This window comes from Peromyscus leucopus, chromosome 14 (genome assembly GCF_004664715.2).
Source record: "Peromyscus leucopus breed LL Stock chromosome 14, UCI_PerLeu_2.1, whole genome shotgun sequence".
In the NCBI taxonomy this organism is placed as follows: domain Eukaryota; kingdom Metazoa; phylum Chordata; class Mammalia; order Rodentia; family Cricetidae; genus Peromyscus; species Peromyscus leucopus.
This window is the reverse complement of record NC_051075.1, coordinates 39,179,559-39,202,655: the sequence shown is the minus strand read 5'-3', so window position 1 is coordinate 39,202,655 and position 23,097 is coordinate 39,179,559.

Below are 23,097 nucleotides of genomic sequence, written 5' to 3'. Positions count from 1 at the left end.
TTCAACTCAGACCATAGTCCAAAGAAAACAATCTTCGCTTTGTCAATTGCCCAATCTCAAAGATTCTGCTCTAACAATAAGAAACAGACTAAAGTAGGCCTACAGATGATAGGGAGAAACTTCAAGTACCAGCCTTTCATTGAACTAACTAATGATCCAAGAGAACCACTGAGCCAATCCTGAAAGGAGGCAATGGTGCTCACCCTATTGGAAACTTAGAGATAGTTAACCCTAAAATGCCCTCCAGCACCAAAATTCTGCCACTCAACATTTTCTTTATCACACACATGTGATTTCTGCTACTCAGTTTCATCCCACATTCCAATTGCTCACTCATTTGTCCCGAAATGCTGGTTGAGTACATAACCAAGCAATCTTAAATGCTACATCCAATATTAACGTACTTAACCTCCACAAAACCTGTGAGAACTAGACAACACCCAATGCTATACTCCATTTATAGACGTGGAAACAAAGTCACAGACTGGTCTAAGAATTAGCCTGAGCTCACACTGCTGATACACAGTAGGAATATCAGCATTGACAAATTTTTGGACATCACACAACAAACTGTAAAAATAATAAGAATACTGTAGTGACTTTATGTTATATACAATTTTTAAAATCTAAGTTAAAATAGAAGATATAATCATATGTAAAGATGCATTCAGTTTAAAGAATTACCCTATAGCTGAAGACAATTAATCACATGCCTAAAGGCACCAAAAATGTAGCTGTGTCTCTCAAACTTGTCACTCTTGGACAAGAAACTGTTGTACATTCAACTCATTGTGTCTAAGTACAATGAAGGAAATGAAAACATGTAGACATGGAACATAGAAACTTCTTCTATCCAAAGACAAAAAGGGAGCTAGTGAAGGCTGCCTAGAGGAGGTGCCATGGCTCTGGTCTTGATGAATGAGGAACATGTCAGCAGTGGGAAATGGTTAGGGCAATGGCATTGCACACAGGCCGTACAACATAGGCACTGTATAAACACACAGCAGAGTCCTTAAGTGACGTAGTGTGGCTAAGGCCAAATTGTGTAGGGAGGGATGTTAAAGGGGATGCCAATGGCTCAATGTCTACCTTGCAGGCTGAGAACAGCTACTGGAGGATGCTGAGACAGGGCATGAGCCACTTTCCACAGACCATTCTGGAGAACAGTTCTGCAATGAAACTGAGAAAGTGTGCAGAAACGTATACCCCAGCTGCTGCATAGCCGTAGGTCACAGAAACCTTTGGCAAGACCTCAGTGGCTTCCTTGATAATGGAGGGGGAAAGAATTAATGCGAGAGTCACTGGAAGGCACAATAATCAACTGAATGTGGACTAAGGAAAAAGGAAAACACAAGAAACTAAGTTGGGACTTTAAATATAGGACCCTTAAGAGATAACCACATCAGTAACAAAGCCAAACATGACTCACCTTCTAGCTCTAAGGGTTTTCTCTTCAGTGCTTCTTTCTGTTTTCCATACCCTTTTACACAATGTTTTCAAGTCTTCCCCTTGTTGGACCTTTGCTAGGTGGGTAACACCCATGAAGGTTAATCTTGACTGTCAATTTGATTGGCTGTAGAATCGACTACGAAGGTCACTTGAGGGAAGGGATGTTTGTAAGGGTATTTCCTAGGAGGATTAACTGAGAGTGGGAAACCCTGCACGGGGTGGGCAGCACCTTCAAGCGGTGACCTAGATGTAAGGAGGTCCAAGGATGAAGTTGTTGCTTTCTGCCTGCCCACCTTTGCTCCCTGCTTGTAAGAGCATCTTCTCTGTGTCTGTTGCTACCATCCTTCCTCGACATCAGAACACAGTTTCTTTAACCTTCCATCATAGACTGAAGACCAGTCCGGAGTGGCTTTCCAGAAATCCTCCAGGTTTCAGTACCAGGTTGGGACTTGGGACTGCTGAGGCATCCATCACTGTGGACAGACTAGCTACTGGGTCCTCAGGCTCCCCAGTATGCAGCCAGCCACTGTTAAACTACATAGTGCGTATCATGTCAGTCAATCTGATAAATCTCCTTTGTGCTGTGTGTTCATTTGTACTACCAGTTCTGTTCTTCTAGAGCAACTGTTCTCAACCTGTGGTTCATAAACCCTTTTGGGGTCAAAAAACCCTTTCACAGGGGTCACCTAAGACCATCAGAAAACACAGATATTTACATTACGATTCATAACAGTAGCAAAATTACAGTTATGAGGTAGCAACAAAAATAACTTTATGATTGAGGGTCATCACAACATGAGGAATTGTATTAAAGGGTCACAGCCTTAGGACAGATGAGAATCACTGGTGCAGAGAACCCTGACTAAATCAGCGCCAGATTCTCTTTCTGGTACCCAGCCGATGGCTCTAGATAATTTGCCAGGCTCAGACCTCTAACTGCTACAATCACAATTTGGCAAACTGATGTAAAACTGTCAGCTCTGCATCCGAGCACATCAGCTCTTCCTCCAGTTACCCTGCTCTGGGATGAATACTTCACACTCAGTCAAAAAATCGCTCAATGATCCAATTCCACAGTCAATTTGCTGCCAGGGCGTGTTAAGTACACCTATAAATTCCCGTCACCTCTCCCTTCATCCCTTCCTTCCTGTCTCTCCAGCCAGGTCTTTACTGGGTCTTCATCCTCCTCTCACCTCCAAGACTTCCAGAAACACACACTCACCAGAGTACTTTCTTAAGGCCCAGCTGTTCACCAGGCCTTAACCCAATATAACTCCAACCATGGGATCCTGGAAATGCTGCTGACCTGGCCACAGACACTTCACACTTCATCACATGAAGGTGTCCCTCAGCAGCAAGCATGGGACAGTCTCCCAAAGTCCCTGATCTCTTCATTTCTTACTGTATACAACATAAAGGGCATGATGAAGACTGTAGGAAATGTACTTTCTGATCTGAACAAAATGAACCGTTGGACACATGGCCCACCAAAATGTCTACTGTCAAGGTATTTTCCACTTGAACTTTCTTCACAACTTAAAACGGCCCACTGACGATATTCCATTGGGTCTACGCCTTCAATTCCATTTCTGAGATATGTCTTCTCAGGATGAGAAATTATTATTCTTTTAATCAGCAGTAATTGGCAATCATGGGGAAACATTTGTAAGTCAGGAGGAAGAGTCCGTTATTTTCTCTGACACAGCAACACCCTGTAGCTCAGTCTCATTAGCAGACTCTAATTCTGAGCCTCTAACTCCAGGTTTGTTCTCCTTCTCAAAGGCAGCACACACATCTCCCCCCAGCCCCAGGCTGCAGCTTCCCAGCGCTTCATGTTGAGTGAGATATAGGTCAGCTGTGGGAAGTAATTGGATTTCAACACAGGGAGCCCAAAGTGCCACTTTGGAAAGGGAGACTCTTGTTACGTCCAAGTGTGCCTCGGAACATAACGGCATTGTTTCCCCTTAAGAGAGGTCATCTAGACCCCAGGAGGAGGAGAGGAAGCCCCCCCCCTTGCAGCTACCTTCACGGCTCTACTCTTCCTGGCTGCCAATCCGGAGCCTAAGTGTCCCTGAGCTGAGAGCTAGTCAGTCAAAGGCCACGGGGAGCAGCCGGAAAGAGCTGGGGCACTCCGCCGACTGCCACGGTATCGACAGCGGCACAGAGGCCGTCACTGGGGACCTTGTGCACAGAGAAGGCTTTGAAGGAGGACTTCAGGATGACAAGGTGACTCCTGTGATTTGGTCTTCTTGGACCCTGAGACCAAAAGCAGGTGCAGCCGGTTTCAGTGATCCCAGCACACACAGAGCCGCTCTAATGAGGTGCCAGCCTGCTGCACAGTGTCCTCCAGGGGCTGCTTCTGCTCCTCAGCCTGGCGAGATTCACCAGCAGCAAAGACAATCAGCTCCCAGGAAAGTCACACTCAAGGACGATTCCAGTACTGTTCTTGGAGCCACTGTTTCTAAAACTACAATTCAGTCCAGAGTGAGTGCAGAAACTACATTAACTAAAGATGAGAATTTAAGAAATAAAATCTCTGTAAGCCCAAGACCCAGACATACCTATTGAAATATTCTTCTAGTGAGAATATATGCAACTCATGTGCATACATGTGTATGGCTCCCCTGGTATCCCTTTCTTCTGTGATACCTTAATATTATAGTCACATCACTTTATCTCACAATCTACTTTTTTCACTTAGAAACATGTTTCTGTACCACTGAATTTTTCTCAATATTATTTTTAGTGGGTGTTAAGTATCCAAAGGCAATTTTTCCTTTAGAAACATGCTTACATGAATCTAGGTCATGTCATGATATGGTTCCCAAATCACTCACAGCTCAGGGCAATGGATAGTTAGACACTGTTTTAGTTGATGAACCTCAGGATTCAGGTAGACATTGTAACAATTAGCACTTCCTCTGGTTTTTCACATTAGGCAGCAAAGTTCTTCACATTGAGGCCACCAAAGACTTTTTCATAATAAGAAAATAGTGATGTCGTTGGCTTGGATAACTTTTTGCAGCATCCCATGGCTGGCATCGTCCTGGATGCTGCTTATGAGAGGCCTAATTTAATCTCACTAATCCTTTTATATTAAACTATTTAGTTCTCTCTCTCTCTCTCTCTCTCTCTCTCTCTCTCTCTCTCTCTCTCTGTCTGTCTCTCTTTCTGTCTCTCTCTCTGTCTCTCTCTCTGTCTCTCTCTCTCTCTCTCTTTCTCTCTCTCTCTCTCTCTCTCTCTCTCTCTCTTCCCTCCATATTCCCATAAGGAAGCTGGGAAACTGAGGCTTACAAAAATTAACTTAGTCCAAGTCATACTAGCATGTGACAGACTAAGGGCCCTGTCTCAAGTAAACCAGGAAATTAAACACTGTGTAAGGTTCAGTTTTCCCAGTGATTTCTACTCCTAAGGAATGGAAGGGTGAGCCATATAGCAACTAACTAACCCCATTACACATCACAACTGCTCAACAACAAGTCAAGTGTGGGGGAAACTTGCATAGGTCTGTATTCCCATTGGTGAATGGGGTCTTTAATCTTCTGCTTGGAGCTAATGATGGGACAGACAAAAATTTCCTGTTCCGTGTTACTTCCAGGATTCAAAAATAGTCTCATGTGCAGATTTTGTCTCTCTGGATGATGCCCTTCACAAGCTTGCACCGGGAGAATCCCAGCTCATATTTGTGTACAGGCAACAGGGCTCAGCCTCTACAGGGCATGTAATTTATATAAGGCCTAATTGGCCTTAACACTAAATGATTCCTGCTTTTAAAAAAAAAATGGCTTCTATGTACTATAAAAAGCCCTTAATTCCTTGAAGTAAAAGTCACAAACCTCACATTAAACTTAACCCTTAGCATTTTGATTTAAATTATTATTATTTTTGCCTTGTCCTAGAAGAGCCAGCATAAAGTATGGCCAAGATGATCACACCGAACAGCAGTCCTTAATCTGTAAATAATCTCTTTGGCTTCCTGGCAATCAGGCAAACAGTGGGAAACAGCTGGTTTAAGATGAATGTGACAACCTATTAGCATTCAGAGAGAAATGATTTCTCTCATCACCTTTCCTGAAGATGCGGTTGCTGTGGCAACCGGTCCCTGCATTCATCCTGCATCCAGTCGCTAAAATGACAGCGAAGCTGGTCCTGGGAAGAGAAGATCATCCTCCCTGTCTCAGCGGCAGCCAATGGCATCTCTAAGGGAGATTCTATAGAACCACCCATACGAACCCCACACGTGTTATTGTGGTGAAATGCCCCTCCAGCAGGCTTCCCTAACCTGAGTCTTCCACAACGGCTTCAGAATTCATCCATTTCATCGCACCAGCTAACATTTAACTTAAAGAATCGTGCTGTGCCTTGGGGACAGTATTTTAGGTGTTTTTTTCTTCTGGACATTGCCAAGTAAGGTATGTGTATGACCATGGTGTATTCTTCTTGGACAATGATACCCTCCAGCATGGCATCCGGGAATAGTGGGCCATAGCTGCCTCCTCACACTTAGCAGACCCTCCTCAGTCTACAGATGAAAATGCTAAGCATGAAGCCATTTCCTTTTATTTTTTTTTTAATCTTCTGCCAGCAACCCACATGGATTCCAAACATACCCTTAACATCAGTTTAAAGCATAAACTGAGGTACCCTTGCACCTCATGGTGGATGGCTTGCCATCAATGGGCTGTATTTCTTCAAGGTCTGAACACATGAATGCTTCTCAGATGGAGATACCATTTAATTGTATTTTCTGAAGGAAATGCAAAGGAATCGGTCCATCTTGGGTAACTATCTCAGCTAACTTTAGAGCTCTTCAATCGACATTATCTCCTGCATTTCCATTGTGCCCAAAACAGAGAATCTGCATTCGCCATCCTGTTTAAATAATAAACACATACTTTTAAAAAAGTTCCATATGAGATGGGATCTAAATTCCTTCAGGGAAGCATTCTCCTTCACCTGCAAAAAAAAAAAAATTATTTTTCTGCCTCATACTATGGTAGACTTATGAAGAAGAGAAAGGAAATACGTTTTCAAAATGACATGGTCCTCGGTGCCCACTGAAGCAAGCAGCTCTTTGTCTACCATATAGACAATTTCCTCCCTGCTCAAACATGACATGATGAACCCAAATAACTTTTCTGATAGTTCACAACCAATAACCTTCTCAGTCCTGTACCCCGAAATAAAAACCGGCTTTCTTTGCCTTGTGTGAGCGCAGCCCTCGGCAATGTGGCAACGTGGTCTGCGGTTCGCCAGCAGCCGTGCGAACTCGGGCCTTTGTCTACCACCATGGAGCTGGAGCCTCTGACTCGCGGTTTGCTGCTTTGTTAATGCAAGGCTCTCCTGGGCCCAATCATGAGCCACGGAAAGGAAAATTATAATAAACCCATTAGAATTATAGCTAATGGTTGTTCAGGACACAATGAGATGCCATTTAAGACACGATTTGCATGTGTAGTCTCATTTGTTTCCCCCCAGATGTTTTATGAATTAAGCAAATGCCATTATTGTCCTCCTGCCAGAGAAACCCAGTAACCTCCCAACAGAAACCGAAAAACCCCAATCACATTAATGCTAAAACCCGACGCCTCCTTTAATCCTAATGCGTTCCTCGCTTTCTGGAAGCTCTTAAGCACAAAGGCGCCTTCCCCTTTTCCCTCTCCCGGGAAGGAGGCTACAATCAGAGGCAAACTACTCAGTGGGATCCAGTGAGTGTTTCAGATGTGCCACTGCTCACGAGATCATCACTGATGAGGGAAGGCGGCTTTTGATTGCAGATCGAGGACGCTCCTGCCTTTTGAAGCTGTGCTGCGCCGCTGTGGCCCTTCTCAGTTCCAGGCGTCTCTGGGATGCCATGGTCCTCCAGGTTGCTCAGACCGGCTTTCCTAGGTTCTTGTCGTTTATTAAGTCCATTGTATTATTTTAGTAGTGCCAATATCTGTCATATACATCTTATAATCCATAATCCATGATTTATTTAACCAGATTCTCAGCTGTTAAATCTTTAGTTGCTCACACAAATAGTATTTCATAGATGATCCTCTAAGTAAATCTCCACTTGCTTATGTTTTACTGGTAACAATTATTCTATTTATTAAAAGGTATTAATGTTCTAACAGCAGTTCTCAATCAGTGGGTCACAAGCCCTTTGGGGAGGTTGAACCATCCTTTCACAAGGCGTTGCCTAAGACCATTCTGCACATCAGATATTCACATTACGGTTCATAACAGTAGCAAAATTACAGTTATGAAGTAGCATGAAATAATTTTATGGCTGGGGGTTATCACAGCATGAGGAACTGTATCAAAGGGTCACAGCATTAGGAAGGTTGAGAACCACTGTTCTAATGGATGGGGATGTAGCTGAATAGCCAAGCAGTTGTGTAGCATGAATCTTAGAAGTTCTTATTAGTAAAAACAAACCTGGAGCCAGGTATTGGGGTGAATGCTGGAAGATCAGAGAAGCAGAACAAGCCACAGCCACCTCACCTCACCTATTTCCCAGCTGATCCTGTTTCCTTAGACTGGAAGCCTCTCAGTCTTTATCCAGAATGAATCTCAGCTGAACTGTGTTGTTCAAAAGCCCAAAAGCTTAACCAGCTCTAGTTCCTGGTCCTCACGCCTTATATACCTTTCTGCTTTCTGCCATCACTTCCTGGAATTAAAGGTGTGAGTCACCATGCCTGACTGTTTCCCATGTGGCTTTAAACTCACAGAAATCTGGATGAATCTCTGCCTCCCAAGTGATAGGACCAAAGGTGTGTGTGCCACCATTTTCTGGCTTCTGTATCTAGTGGCTGTTCTGTTCTCTGACCCCAGATAAGTTTATTAGGGTACACAATATTTTAGGGAACACAATATCACCACACAGCTGTGTAGTGTCTTGGGAGGCCCTAAACTCAGTCCCCAGTTCTGAAAAGAAATACATGGCTTCAATACATAGTGTTTAACACACAGTATCAAAATGCATCCCAGAAAACTTGAATCAGTTAATGTTTTTACAAAGCACAGTTCAGAATAAGGGTTTTTACTGTTTCGTTTGGTTTTTAAAACTAGTTCCTTGAGAATTGTTTAAATGTGTTTTAATCATATCTGCCCCTTCCCCAACTCCCACCAGATTGCAGATCGACCCCCTTCCCTACCTACCTAACTTTGTGAACTTTTGTGGTTTTGTTTTGTTTTTTAAATGCACCTTTGGAGTTCAAGTTACACTGCCCATGTATTTTTGGATGTGTCGCAGTCTTCCACTGGAGCATGGTCAACCTTCAGGGACAGCACCCTCAAAACCAAACACAACACAACGGACCCCTTCTCTAGCCAGCTAACAATCGCCGATAGGTCCCTGGCTAAGGTTAGGACTTCGTGCCCACTGCCCTCGCCATGCGGGGATTGGGTCCAGCTTGGGTTTGCACAGATCTTGTGCATGCTGTTACAACCTTCATGTGTGCATCTACTCTGCTGTGTCCCTAAGACGGTCTCCTTGTGGTCATCCTCCACTCTGGCTCGTCCACACTTTCCATCCTTTCTTCCTCAGTGATCCCTGAGCCTTGGGAGGAGAGGTGGGATATAGATGTCCTATTTATGGCTTAGCACTCTACACCCAGAGTCAATGTTTTTTAAAAATCAATATCTTATTTATCCCAGAGTCGATATAGTGCTCTTCAATAGCCTCAGCCATTGCCTTTCTCCGTTAACTTTGGTGATCATAACCATAGCCTCGGAAAAGAAAGAAAAGGAAAAGGGAAGGAGGAGTGACAGGGTTGGTGATGTGTTCTTCTATTTATTGAAGCATAGATGTTGGACCAGGGAGGCATCCCCCAGGCACTGTCAGCCTAATGCAGTCATATAACAGGCTGCAGGAGGGCCAGCCTGACTCCCGCCATTATTCCAGGACAGAGCGTGTATTGGTAACTTTTCTCTTGGCTGTGATCAAATATCTGGAAAAAAGGCAGTATCATAAACGAACAGTTCAAGGTCATAGTCTACAGATCATCAGGGAGAACAGAGCAATAGGACCAAGAGGCTGCTGACCACACTGTATCCACAGAACCAGAGTGAATTCCGGACACAGCCCATGGAATGACGCCAAATTCATTCAGTAGCAGTCTCCCCATCTCAATGAACCCAGTGTCGAAACTCCCACACAGACATGCACGGAAGTTTATCTCCTAGGTGATACTAGATGCTGTCAAGTTGACAATAAGAAACTTCACAGTGGATCAAAGTGAGTTAGGGTTAGAGTTAGGATATAATATTCTCAGAGCAGAGCTCACGTGGACCTAGTTTCTACAAGCAGCCAGCCCAGATTTGTAGAGAATCATAAAAAATTAGCAGATGTCTTTAGAATTAATTCAGAGTCTCGAGAGAGCTTTCTTGGTTCTCTAGAGGTTCCCGAAGCCAGTTCCAATTAGTCCAGACTGGTGACGCTGTAGCCATGCAGGGTCAGAGCAGATCACTTCTACTTTCCTGTCCGTCAGTGGACATAGCTTAGCTGTCTCAGGTGCGGTTACTGTTGCTGTGATGAAACACCATGACCAAAGCAACTGGGGTGGGGGTTGGGAGCAGGGCACTCAGCTTTTGCTTCCACATCACTGTTCATCCATCATCACAGGAAGTCAGGACAGGAACTCAAGCAGGGCAGGAACCTGAGGCAGGAGTTGATGCAGAAACCATGGAGGGGTATACCTTACTGGCTTGCTTTCCATGGCTTGCTCAGCCTGCTTTCTTATAGAATCCCAGACCACCAGCCCAGGGATGGCACCACCCACCATGGGCTGGGCCCTTCCCCCATCAATCACTAATTAAAATAATAACTTAACTAGTTAATATTATTAACAGCCCTACAGGCTTGCCCGACAACCTGATCTTCTGGGGGCGTTTTCTCAATTGGAGGTCCCCTCCTCTCAGGTGACAAACACTTGTGTCAAGTTGACACAAACCTGGCCAGTACACTGGCTTGCCATTGGAAATTGCAGATACTCAGAAATCCCCCAGAGTGGACACATATGGGAAGGGGCCACATGCCACCGTATCTTCCTTCAGAATTACCATTCATGCTCTATTGCCGAGTGGTAGAGTGAATTGAAAGTTATGTAGCTCATCCTTGTTCACTAATTCAGTCATTCAGTCATCAAATAATTATTCCACAGAATAGAGAATCTTATTGACATCACAATGCCTCGGTTCAAAAGCCTGACCTCGCTGCTTACACAACTTATTTTACATCTTTGTGCCTCAGTTTTCCCATATGTAAAGTGTAAAAACAGCTAGGACCTTCCTGAGACTGTCAAATGGTTGATTTACTTAATTTACTTATTAAGTTACATCAAATAAAGTCTGAACCAGAAGGGGTCAATAAATGGCAGGTGTTATCTTTACTCCCAGGTGTTCCGGTGCGGGCTAGAAACTAGAGACCTCATGACAGTTTCCTTGGCTTTCAAGAACTGCCTTGCCCATACAGATGATGGATGAATATTTAAACAAATTTAGTGTGATAACCGGACAGGAAGAAAGAACAGAAGGATGGTGATACAAGAAGAAATGAACTCTGTCTGAGGGTGCTGGAGAAATCCTACCTGAGCTCTCCCCTGGGGGCCTGAGCTCCCAGGATCGGTTGTACAGATAGGACAAGAAGGATGTTGGGAGTAGCACAAGAATGGGCCATAAGCCACGGAAGAGAGCAAGGAGAGAGCCTAGCACCAGGTCAGTGTTAATCCTACCAGATAAGAGTAAAAGACCACCAACTCCAATGGCCAGATCGGAGCAAGCTTTTTTTATGGTGCACAGCAGAAGGAGACGGTGGCCGTCTCTGTTAATGCAGGTTTCAGAGAGTGGTCCTGGACATGGGGAAGATGAGGTTTTGATAACTCTGGTGTAGAGGGTTCCCAAATGGGGGATTTGGCAGGCAAATAAGTGAGAATCACAGATGGAGAATATCAGCACAACAAGTTGGTCATAACAACCTCCTGAAATAAAGGCATGGGTACAAACAAGGTGATCATCACAAGGTGACCCTAACAATTTCTTGAAACAAAAGCACGGTTGCTGTTTCCTGGAACAAGCAGTACAGACCACGTACAGTTAAGGTTACAGGTGGGGAACAACCCAGTCCTCGAGAAACAGATTTAATCACAAATGGGAATGAGCCTAGTTTGTCTTTACTATAAGATGGGTTTCAAGCCCAAGATGGAGGCAGGCTGGTTTATCATCAGATGGGCTGAAATGAGTTTGGAAAATGGGTAAGAGAAGCATTGGTGTCAGGAAACATCAGTAGAACTCAGCCCATGTCATCCTTCATACCTCATGATTAGTCTGAACTTCATCTGATCAAGTCTCCCCTTCTCCTAGCTGGGGGCCTCTGGAGGACCATGCCCTGACAGGTGTTTCCAGCCTCACAAACTTACCAACAAATCTTACAGGTTACACCAATTCTTTTCTAGTCAAACACACTTGGCTATTATGGAGCAGATTTCAACATTTACATAAATCTTCAAGGGATTTCAAGGAAATGTAGAACCTACAGCAGCATCACATCCAGGGCCACTCCTCCAGACCCCAGGGGAGGAAAAGGCATCTTCTGTGAGTGGGGTCCAGCAGAGGAAAAAGTAAGAAAAGCTGGCTTGTTTGAGAGGGGCAAGGGACACGTCTGTGTTGTTCACACTCAATGACAGCTTAGGGTAAGCAATAAGGGATCACGGAAGGCCTTGAAGGAGCAAGTATTGTTAACTGCTTCCTTATGAGAAAGACCCCTCTGGCATCAATGTGGTCCTCCAGTAACAACAATAATGGAAGGGATAAAACTAGACGCAAAAAGACCAGGGGGAAGGCTGTTTTCACCACCTGAGCCCAAGAGGATTCAGCTCCTCCCTTTGTTAGTTCCACAGACTGTCCTCTTCTCATCCATTATTTGACACTTTGTTCAGGATCTGGCCATCTCACTAAATGATGATCTCGTGGAAAAAAATACAACCATGAGAAATTTTTACTGATACATCCCTGGTGGCTACTATTAACACCTGCCTTACATTCCCTGTAAACAAATAAAAATAAATGGAATGGATACAGGACTGTTTAATACATATAGCATTCTTTTCTTCTGAAAGAGGCTAAAACATAGAGAGACAGTGAAAGCCCTCTATATGTGTAGGTTCTGCAGCTGTCGACTTCAACCAACCTTAGGTCAAAAACATTTGAAAAGCATACATCTACATGAACACATCAAGCTCCTTTTCTTACTAGTCCCTGAACAATAAAGCGCGGTGTCTTCGTTAGGGTTTCTACGGCTGTGAAGAGACACCATGACCACGGCAACTCTTATAAAGGAAAACATTTCATGGGGGCTGGCTTAGAGTTCAGAGATTTAGTCCATTATTGTCATGGCAGGTGGCATGGCGGCGTGCAGGCAGGACCTGGTGCTGGAGAAGGAGCTGAGAGTTCTACATCTGGATCTGTAGGCAGCAGAAGCAACCGTGTGCCACAGTGAGTGCAGCTTGAGTATAAGAGACCTCAACGCCCATTCTCACAATGACACACTTCCTTCAGAAAGACCACACCTACTCCAACAAAGCCACACCTCTTAATAGTGCCACTCCCTCTGGAGGCTTTTTTTTTTTTTTCAAACCACCACACATAGCAACTATTTACACAGCACTTGTGTTCTCTCAGATGTCCTAAAGTAATCTATGGATGACTTAAGAATACAGGAAGATACAGCAAGTTCTAGACAGTCACTACCCTATGCCTTTTCATATAAGGGACTTGAATATCTGTTGGTTTAGGTATCCCTGAAGGTTCTTGGGACCTATCTCCCCATGGACACCAAGGAACAAATTGAGGTAGATAGAAGGAGAATAGGAAGATATAAACATCTACTTTGATAAGTTGAAGTTGTTGTTTAATTCCTGGATTATGCTAATTATGAAATTACCCTCCTAATATCCATTTCTATTTTTATTAGTTCTGTTCAGTGTTTAAATGGCCACCCTTTTTACAGATGATGTGCTGAGAAACTCAGAGAGATTAAGTGCCTTACCAGCATCATATGGTCAGGAAAGAACAAACTTGGACCTGGGCCTAGTCAAACCCAGAATGGGCCTGGCCTTCTGTATTAACCCTTAGATGGGACAGGGCAACTATAGGAAGTTCTGTGGAGGTCAGGATATCATGTTGGTTCCTAAACTGAAGACAAACATCCACACATTTGAGAAAAGGCAAGACACATCAACTCACACACACACAAAAAAAAACATGACCAGAATCTAACATCAAAAAAATCTTAGTGTCTTGGGAGAAAGTAAGTAAATGAACATAGAATTGAATATGAATATGAATATATACTACATAGAGAGAAAGGAAAGAATTAACCATGGAAACACCATCCAGGGTGCCACTCACATGTAATTCCTGAATCTGGGAGCTGCTGGGGCAGAGGTATTTCATCAGAAGTCAATCTGGGCTACATGGCAAGATCCTGTTTAAAACAAAACAAAAATTACCTAGAAAATCCAATAGAAGAAAATTGCATGAGGCTTGAGCTATCAAAGGCAACCTTGGAAAAGCCAACTTCTTGTGAATTTCTAGACCTTTATATGACCTTAAGTGAACATTCAGATCTATTCCTCATCTCATCAAAAAAGTCATCTAGTTAGTTTTCATGAGCTGACTGAAAAATAAATCTTGACCCAGAACAAAAGCACATCTTTTATGATGGATTTTTTTCCTTCACTTCAAATCTGTGGGCAGACTTTTAAACAAAATTGTTCTCTCCACTGGCTTATGGATCTCCCACTTGCTGAGTCCTCTGCTACTTTGAGAAATTTCTTTCTTCCTGGTGTCTGGCCTTCTCAGAGTCCTGCTGTCATTGATTCCTCGCCACTCGGGGCTTATAATTTGTTGCCTATCTCAATGTAAAGATCTGAAGCTTGATTCTGGCTCCTTGGATCTCAGTCAGTGAGTGAAACTTGATGTATTGGCTGGGGAAGTGGTTTATTCCTCTCTCACTTTACCTTTAAATCTAGACACTCATCAGGCTTGCCTGGAAGGAGATTGCAAGCTAAAATTAGCATCCGGTTGGATGAGGTCTGGGGTACAGAACCCCAGGGTAGCCAGCAGTGCCCCACCCCAGCTGGGAGGACTCTAACATTCAAGTTCCCCTTCTGGAGCCTACAAGATACAGTTGTGTCCTAGACACCCACTGCGAGCCAAGAATACAGGAGAAACTCGCTGTATTCCCAGTGGCACCTGATTGAAACCAGATCGGGCTAGTCCTTTCTCTAAACCCAGGTGAGGGTTCCTTGTCTAGAAGGAAATGTATTTTTCTTGGACTTGGAAAATGTTGCTCATAATCTGCTGCATTTCGACCACACACACACACACACACACACACACACACACACACACACACACACACAAAACCACACACTCACTTTCTCTCTGTATCTCCTCCAAGCTGCCTCCACATCTGACTCCCTTTCGCAGCCATATGACCTCCAGCAACAAACAAGGGTCATTTGCTCAGTGACACAGGCTTTGATGACACTGGACCATTTAGGCTGGAGCTGTGACCTGACTTTGTCAAAAGTCACATATGGTTCGGAGAGAAAAGCAAGGAGCAGGAGCGGACCCACCAAGATCACAAGATCTGTAACTAACTGAAGCCGCCGAGTGTCGAGGACACAGGAGATGAAGGCAACATCGGCTGTTTGGACAAAAGCCCCAGCGGAACACAGGGATGCCCAGAGGCAAAAGCAACTCGGCTTACAATAAATTAGTAAAACTGTCCATGGATTCTGGCTCTGCTGTCAACACAGGAGACAGAACGCAGCTCCACTTGCGGAAAAGAAGGACGTGCAAGCCTCCCGATTTTACACTCAGGCATGTGGCCCAACTCCTGGGACCAGACAGCATGAAATCTCTGGGAGTCTCTTTGTCAGCGGCGGGTTAAACTAGGAACATAAGTCACCCCATCGGCTTTCCCTTGCTTCATGAGAGAATTTTATGTAGCCCACCCAAGGATGGGTTAGCTGGTTTATTAAATTCATAACAAAGGACTAATATCATCTTTCTGAGACTAAACAAGAAAGAGCCTCCAGATTTTTCTCCTTGATGTTGCCCTATGAATGGAAACATGAAATGTTCTTCTCTGTATACTAATATTCACAAAAGCTACCTTTGTGATCCAGCCACCATGCACTGCGGCAGGAGATTAGGGACTGGAGACGGAAGCATCAAGATGAACACGAAAGAAGCCAACTGGCCGAGAAAGGCTACACAGCCATCCTCGCCTGGAATTCCTGTAATGAGCGAAGCGTGTGTGAGAAAAGACCCCGGACCTGCCAATGGGAGGGGCTGGTGGTACTGAATGTCCTATGAAGGGTCGTGCCCCAGAGAGCCAAGGCTTTGGCGGCTTTGGCCCTGAGCTCACGGCCCACTCCCGAGTGTTTGCCTCAGCAAACTAACTCTATTTTTATCCCTAACTATATGTCTCTAGTGAGATCTATGGTCCTGGGACACAGAGCCTGGATTTGGGTGCCCTCAGATCTCAGACCCACCACCACAGTAAGCATGGAGGTTTTGTTTATTTGTTTTCCTTTCTTTTCCTTCTCTTTATCTCTTTTTCAGATTCTCTCTAAAGCTTAAGCATGCTCCTCCATCACCCTGGGATTTCACTGTTCCTCTGTCGTCAGTGTCTATTTTGAAAGGCATGGTTCTCTCTGTGTCTCCGCCTCCAGGAAGCTGCCAGGATTTCCAGTGTTCCTGCCCTGTTTGGAGGGTTTAGTTCTTTGAATGTTTGCTTCCTCTCAAACTCTAATAAACTAGTCCTCCAGCTTCCTGCTGAGTCTGTTCTTAAATCTTTTCATTAATGAGATTTAGAACCCAAAGGGGAACCTCAGTGTCCCCTTAGTAATCCCAATGTCACACGGTTGCAGATGTGTTTGTTTTCAGTGAACGGTTACTGAAGTATTTTTTTGCTGAGTCGTGCATTATAATTTTAATATATTCTATGTTGAACTTCAAAACTTCTTTTGAGGAGTATGAAAGACAATGAAATAGAGAAAACCAGTGAAGGTTAGTGAAAAGTAAGTGGATTATAATCATCTCAAGTCATAATCATTAGGACTAGAAGTCTTTCTTCCTAGGCTCTCACACATGATGGCAGGTGCCCTACCGCTGAGTGACATTCCTAGCCTTCCTGGCCCAGCACTGTTGAAAATACGTTTAAACAGTAAATAGGATACCACACTATAAAGACCTAGAACTGGACGTTTGTATCCTGGGTCAATGCTGTCTATCACATATATATTGCATAAGAAAGAGAAGAGAGGGTCTAGAGAGATGGTTCAATGGTTGAGAAAACACACTGTTCTTCCAGAGGATCCACATTTGTTTCCAGCACCAGGCTGAGCGGCTCACAACTTCCTGTAACTCTAATTTTAGAAGATCTAACAACTCAGGCCTCCATGGACACCTGCATTCATGTGTATACATACATTCACACACACACACACACACACACACACACACACACACACACACACACACACACAATTAAAAGTAATTTTAAAAAACAAGGAGTGCTTTTTGTTGTGTTTTGTTTTTAAGCAAAGGCAAGAGCACAGAACAGCCACCTAGTTTGGTAAGGATGGAGAGCGAGGAAGGAAGGAATGTACAGTTAACCAACTAATGTAAGACCTAATCCAAGAGTCAAGACGGTCCCAACTCAGGGGGAGTGGGAGGAAGTAAGGAAGTAAGTATGCTATGGACAAAGGTCCCAAACAGCCAGAGGGAAAATAAGAGCTTCAAAGTCATCAAGAAAAATGAACAGGGTGTGAAAGTTCAGATGAGCTGGGTTCTGCTCCCCACACCCACCCCCCACCACCACACCTCCCACTCCCGCCTGCTCCAGATTCCCTGGGAGATCTGGATAGCTTCCATGGTCAACAGCAGATGAGAACATTGAAGAGGGGAAGATGCTGGCAACTGTAGGCGGATGACGGAGGAGGACTGAGGCAGAGAGGGGTGGGGTGGCTGAGCAAGAGAAGCTACTAAGCAGGGTGTGCTAGGTTGTCAAGTGTATCTTCCCCTCAGGACCCACAGAAGATGAGAAAGGTCAAAATCTGTCAGCGAGAAAGGGTCTTAGGCAGACACTGCAAAGGAAGATTTGTGCTGGGATTCTTCCCACACAGCCCAGGAAAAGGTACTGCCGCTGAGGCAGAAACCGTGTAGTGTGTCTGGGGTGTGCTCATAATTATCATTTGTAATCATTTAGATTCTGGGAGACAGAACCATTTCTATTCCAGAAGAAATGTGTAGGTCCACAAAAATCATTTTGTGACAGTTCTGTTTGGCGGGTCAAGATTAAATATTTAGTTCTTCAGATGTGAAAATAAGAGCTTCAGGCATTGTGATGTTGTAGGGAAAGTACCAACAATTTTGCAATATATACCCAGTGAATAAATGTGAGAAGAAGGCCGGGCAGCGGTGGCGCACGCCTTTAATCCCAGCACTCGGGAGGCAGAGCCAGGCGGATCTCTGTGAGTTCGAGGCCAGCCTGGGCTACCAAGTGAGTTCCAGGAAAAGGCGCAAAGCTACACAGAGAAACCCTGTCTCGAAAAACCAAAAAAAAAAAAAAAAAAAAAATGTGAGAAGAATTAGAGAAAGATGGAGTGAGCTTAAATACTTGTGAAGTAGCTTTCCTTGGTAAGAGGAGAATGCCAAAATTTCATGACAGGAGAATGGATGGAAGATGGATGGATGGATGGTTGGATGGATGGATGGATGGATGGATGGATGGATGGATGATAAATGATAGATGATAGATGATGGATGGATAGAAGATAAATGGATGGATGGATGGGAGGATGGATGGATGGATTCACTGATATAGACAAAGAGATTGGAGGAAAGGTAGGTAAACCTAAAAGATAAGAACAAATTGGCAAGATGGCTCAGCAGTTAAAGGCACTTGTGTGTAAGCCTGATGACCTGAGTTGGATCGTGGGAGCCCCTAGAGTGGAAAGACAGAACCGACCCCACAAGTTGTTCTCTAGCTTCCACATGCACGCCATGGCATACACACACACACTCACGTGCACACATGCATGCAAATGTACACTAAATAAACCAATAAATGGAAAAATAAATAAGTGTTCAAAGGACAAGGACCGTGTGTGCAAAACTTGTTTCAATGTTGTAAACAAGTAAAGAAATGCACTCATGTAATATCCGTTTAAAGTAGAATTTTATATAACCTTTGCAACAACGAAACTTGAACATATTTATGTAAGCAGTCCAATTCATATCAAAACAAGAAGAGGCCAACACAGCTGGGGCAGTTAACATGAATGAACCAGTGAGCCAGTAACATCTGCCAAACAAATGTGGAGAACACTCCAGAGGCCGTAAACTGAGAAGGCCAAGGGAAGCACATGAGGAAAATAGAAAGAGGAAATGGAATTTAGGAGTGAGAGTGGAGACAGGGGTCTGCAGGTGGAATAATATATACTAACAAACACAAGGGGAACACTAGCAAGAGATACACAGCCTGGGAAATAAAAATTAGATGCATGAACACGTATTATAAGGGCGAGAATTCTTTATTTGAAGATCATGCCAGCCTATGGCCCAGGAAGATGCTGGCTGCCAGCCTCCTTGTTGAGCCCTGTGTATGCTCAGGAGAGCTGATTTACTCAGCTCCAGGGTCTGGCCTTCAGTCTTGCAGGCTCAAAAGCTGAATTTCGCTAACTATGGGCCTGGGTCCAGGGCCTAGGCTCACAAAGACAGATAAACAAGGATATCATTTTGTATACACAGACACGCTTCCATCCTGCAGGCAGTCTTTGAAAGGAAGCAAATAACAGTTGGAAGATCTCTCCATGAAGATGGTGTTGCCACAAAATAAAGTCATGGAGAAACAGAATTAAACTCCTGGACTACAGGGCATATGTCTTTGGCATTTGCTAGCTGTGTGGCCTTGAGCAAGAGATTTAATCTCTGTGTCTCATCTGCTAAATGGAATGTTCTAATATCTACTACTATGGAACAGATCATCCCGGAATTAAGTGGTTTAAGATAACTATCATTTATTTTGTTCACAAATCTGCTATTATGTACTGCACACGGTGTTAGCTGAAGTGATCAAATGTGGACTGGAGGACCTATGTACATGATGTCACATGGGGAATCAGACTCTGGGCTCACCTTCTCACTGAGGGATTGTCTGGAGGCTTCTGAAGGTTCTCTAAGCCATCATGGCCAGATTTCAAGAGCTAGTCTCCATAGAAACAAGGTAAAAGCTGCCAGCTTCTTAGGCTTGGACCAGAAGTTGACACATGTCCTATTCTATTGGCCAAGCAGCTACAGGGCACAGATTCAAAAAGAAAAGGCGTAATGCCACCCATACCTCTCAATACCTCTGCTATAGTGATGGTACAAAACAAGAGTCGGTGAAGGTGGACTATTCTTTAAATGTCTGCGCCACGGGCTTGTTGCATTGTTTGAGACCATTCAACACTGCTTTAGGGGACAAGCAAACACAAGGTGCATGGCGTTCTCAAGCTATAGTAACGTGACTATATGCATCATATTAACACAAATGCACACATACGTGGTAAATATATTCAGACATACTTTCCTAAATTAAAAGGGGAAAGTAAGCTGGGTGTGGTCGTTCCCACTTGTCATCCTAATCCTTAGCAGGAGGACCATGAGTTCAAGGCCAACCTTGGCTGCATAGCAAGATTAGGTACGAAAAGAAATAAAAATTTTAAAAGATAATATGTTAAAAAGAAAAGATGACAGCAGGTTAGAGTTCTTTTAAAAGTAAAGGATAGAAAGAGCAACTAACACTGATATTCGTGATATACTAAAACATGAAACTATCACTATGCATGAGGGTGAATTTAACTATCCACGGGTGACACCCATCTCGTCCCTTCTCATGTCTGCCCACGGCTGCTCAGGGGACTAACTGGCAAGCTGCAGTGGTCTCTTTCCAATAGAGCAAATGTTTGTCATTGAGCCCAGACACCTTCTGTTTGATTGGACCCTGGACTCTAACCTCAGCTCCAGTTTTTGTGGCCATGTGATCCACAGAGAAAGCTAATGTGGTAGACATCCATGGGACCATCAAATGATTCAGGTGGCTCATCATACTCAGATTGCTGACCCCAATTCTTTGTCCTTCTGTTGTCAGGTGAGTTAGGTCCTTCCTCCAGAAATGCTGACATTCTAATTCCAAGGGCTCTGTGGAATCCCAAGGACCTGTGAATATGACCTTCCTTCAGAGACAGGGTCTTTGTAGACGTAATCAGGTTAAGATGACACGGTATTAGATTACTGAGGCATTAAATCTAATCACTAGTGTCCTTCCGAGAAGAGACACTGAAACACACATAGGTAGAGAACATCAAATGGGGGTGTTTGCCACACCTACATGCTGAGAAAGTCTGAGGATTGCTGGCCAGGGCTGGGAGCTAGAAAGAAACAAAGAAACAAAACAAAACAAGGACTCTTGCCCAGGGCCTTCAGGAGCAGGCTAACTCTTTGATTTCACACTTGCAACCTCCCAAACTGTGACAGAATAAGCTTCTATGCAATAAGGCCTGACAGATAGAAGGTAAGATGAAAAGAATGTAAAATATCAGAAAAAAAAAGAAGAACAGAGAGCAAGAACCAAAAGAAGCATAAGTGGAGAAAGGCGAAGAACTAAATCCAAATTATCAACTATAAATCTAGCAGGTCACCAAAACAAATAATGACGTCAACATGGCCGCAGCCTGCATCTAAGAGCATGTGGTGCATCCAGACATTGCGTTGCATGCTCGTCTTTATTTCCTCTAATATTGATAACAACCACAGGTGGGTTTCTGAGCACCGATTAGAAAATCATCCAGGAGACAGACACTCTGTAGTTTACTACGGGTGGCATAGAACAGTGAATGCAGCTAGAGTCAAGTCAGACCTGTTTTGCTCAAGAGTCTTCTTCTTTCCCAGGTTTTCTATCACTCAACCTCCCGAAAACACAAAGCAAACGGATAATTTTTAGGACAGTATATGAATAAGAAATTGTGAGGAAAAAGAAGGACCTAGAAAAAGAATTCCACTGTTCTAACCAATACAGAAAGAAAAGATGGTGGGTTGCTGCTTCCCCTCCTCCTCCTCTCCCTCCTTCTCCCCTCTTCTCTCCTCCCCCATCCTCCTCCTCTCCCTTTCCTTCCTTTTCTCCTCATATTAAACATATTGTGTGGAAGCTTAGTAGATAAGAAAGGTGTGTGTGGGGGGGGGGGGGATACACAAGGCCTTCTGGTTGAACTGGGAAGCAGGAGAAAGCCTTCCCAACTCAATTCCTTGATGATGCTATCAGCAGCAGCAGTGGGAAAGAACTTGAGATGCGTTCTGGAAAAGGTGGCACTACGGGAAATACATCAAAGTGACTCCCAAGTCCAAACATTGAGCCTCCCCCAATAAGAACAGAGAGCTGAAAGGTTGTTTATTTGGCACGTGTGCTGACAGTCTCTGTGAAGGGCGCTGAGCCAAGAAGGCTTGAGAGCTGTAAAATGAATAAAGCTACTTGGTTAGTAAAAAAGGAAATCATTGATAGTGGCCTATCAAAATGAAGGATGCTTTGCCGAGGTCTCTGGCAGATAACCGAATTTTCTTCTATCAGGAAGAAATAAATATATAAGAAGAACGGTCAAGTTGATGAAAGCCCTCCTCCTGGCTTTGGAAGGATATAAGAATGGTGTGACATGTTTAAAAATTGATACAAAGAAAACTCGAGGAAGCTAAAGTCTGTATTTAAAAAAAGTAAATTAATGCTCCTAGCTGTAGTCATATAAAATGCTCGGAGAAATGGGGAGAAGAGGACTGAAGCCTGACAACAGATGAGAAATGTTGGAGGCAGCATCAGGTAATGAGAAGAAAGGGGCTGCGAGAAGAACGGAATTTCTTCCTGTGGTTACCTAGTGTTCAAAGAGAGGAGAAAATAGTGACCATTTGGGAGAGACAATGAGGACTAAAGGCTGGAGGCTGAGAGTATAACATAAGCTAAGGAGGTGGTTCAGCAGTTCAGAGCGCTTGCTGCTTTTCTAGAAGACCTGAATTCAGATCCTTGCATCCTTACCAGGCAGCTCACCATCATCTGTGACTGCAGACCCAGCCGATCCAGCTCCCTCTTCTGGCCTCTGTGGGTACCAACACAGATGCTTGTGCATGTGGGCAACACACACACACACACACACACACACACACACACATACACACACACACACACACACACAAATAATTTTTTAAAATTTAAAAATTTAAAAAGCAAAAGTAGTAAATCTTTGAGTGTTAGACATGTTTTCACCCCAGCTCCAATTTTGAGCTTTGTTATAGTTCAATTTTCCTTTCCTTTCCCCCTTCCATCTGTCTGCATCTGCCTCCCACCTTTCCTTCCATCTTTCATTTTTTCTTTCTACATTTTAGGTAACTTTTTAATCTTCCTGTGCCTCAGTTTCTCTTTAAGTGTAAAATGAAAGGCATCCCCTTCTCTCACCTGGATGCTCTTGTAGAGTAAATGAGTCTTCATTTGAGCCCTAGTTCATAGGAAGGACCTAAATGTCCACAATCATGATTGATTGTGTATGATAACCTTGGGGGGTTATA